This window comes from Theobroma cacao, chromosome 1 (assembly GCF_053813885.1).
Source record: "Theobroma cacao isolate CCN51 chromosome 1, ASM5381388v1, whole genome shotgun sequence".
NCBI classification, from domain to species: Eukaryota; Viridiplantae; Streptophyta; class Magnoliopsida; order Malvales; family Malvaceae; genus Theobroma; species Theobroma cacao.
This window is the reverse complement of record NC_142639.1, coordinates 18,236,212-18,237,961: the sequence shown is the minus strand read 5'-3', so window position 1 is coordinate 18,237,961 and position 1,750 is coordinate 18,236,212. Positions and strand designations below refer to the sequence as shown.

Sequence of the window (1,750 nt, the reverse complement as noted above, 5' to 3'; positions counted from 1 at the left end):
GTTTGGGGGTTTGCCTAATGATGATCCAAATGCTCATATTATAAATTTCCTGAAAATCTATGATACATTCAAGGCTAATGGTGCTACTGACGATGCCATAAGATTGAGGCTTTTCCCTTTTTCATTAAGAGATAAAGCAAAGAGTTGGTTAAATTCACTTCCTACTGGTTCCATTAATACTTGAGATGATTTGGCTAAAAAATTCTTAGCAAAATTCTTCCCACCTACAAAGTCAACAAAGATGTGGAATGATATCACTGCTTTCATGTGATTTGATTTTGAATCACTATATGAGGCTTGGGAGAGGTATAAGGATTTGATGAGAAGATGTCCTCACCATGGATTACCTAAGTGGCTGCAAGTTCAAACTTTTTATAATGGGTTGCTAGGACCTTTTAGAACTACCATTGATTCTGCAGCTGGAGGTGAACTCATGAGTAAATCCATTGATGAGGCTTATGATTTGCTCAAAGAGATAGCTTCTAATAATTATCAATGGCCATCTGAAAGATTGGGTTCAAGAAAAATTACTGAAATTCATGAATTAGATGTGATAAACATTGTCTCTACACAATTGGCCTCTCTCGCAAAAAAAATAGATAAACTGAGTGTTAATGTTGTTCAGAACTCCTTTATGACATGTGAATTTTCTGGGGAAGGACATTCTAATGATAATTATCCCATCTATTTTGAGTCTTGTCAATTTGTTGGAAATAGGCAACAGAACAATCCCTATTCCAACACTTATAATCCCGATTGGAGGAATCATCCTAATTTTTCATTGAATAACAACCAATGGTCTTCATCAACAGCCAAGTCAAACTTTCCCCCAAGATTTCCATCTAAAGCCTTTATGCTAGAGAAAAAGCCTTCAATGGAAGATATGTTCATGCAATTCATGACAAAGACTGATGCATTCACAACAAAGACTGATGCATTCATAACAAAGACTGATGCATTTATGATAAGGACTGATGCCTCTATTCAAAATCAAGCAGCTTCAGTTAGAAATCTTGAGATACAAGCGGGCCAACTTGCCAGTGCTTTAAATACTAAACCTCAAGGTACCTTACCCAGTGATATTGAACCCAACCCAAGAATATAAGGTAAGGAATATTGTATGGCAATCACTCTCCGTAATGGAAAAGAGGTAAGTAATCAAGCATTAAATCCTGAGATTTCAATTCAATCTGATGAGAAAGAAATTGAAAAAGATGTTGAAAAAGATATTGTGGTTGAAAATTTTGTTAAAAATTCAAAAGAAAAATCACAATCTGCTCCCACACCTCCATGACCTTTTCCTCAACGTTTTCAAAAGGAAAAACTTGACAAACAATTCCAAAGATTTCTTGAGGTATGTAAAAAATTGCACATTAATATTTCTTTTGCTGAAGCTTTAGAATAAATGCCAAGTTATCTTAAATTCTTGAAAGACATCCTTACCAAAAAGAGGAAATTGGAAGAGTTTAAGACAGTTGCACTTACTGAAGAGTGCAATGCTATAATCCAGAATAAGCTTCCACCAAAGCTTAAAGATCTAGGGAGTTTTCTATTCCTTGCACTATTGATTGTTTTAAAATTTCTAAAGCTTTATGTGATTTAGGTGTTATTATTTCAATAATGCCTTTGTCTATTGCCAGAAAACTTGGATTTTAAGAGATACAACTTACTACAATTACCTTGCAATTAGCAGACAGAACAATCAAGTAGCCAGTTGCGATTATAAGGGATGTTTTGCTTAAAGTTGAAC

At 34.6% G+C, this 1,750-nt stretch overlaps 1 non-coding gene across 1 annotated transcript; it reads right to left on the bottom strand.

The window, feature by feature from the left end:
• Positions 1-238: 238 nt before the first annotated feature.
• LOC148764620 (small nucleolar RNA R71) lies at positions 239-345 on the bottom strand. The gene has a single exon (XR_016024303.1). It is a non-coding gene; the product is annotated as a small nucleolar RNA R71 (small nucleolar RNA).
• Between the last annotated feature and the right edge of the window lie 1,405 nt (positions 346-1,750).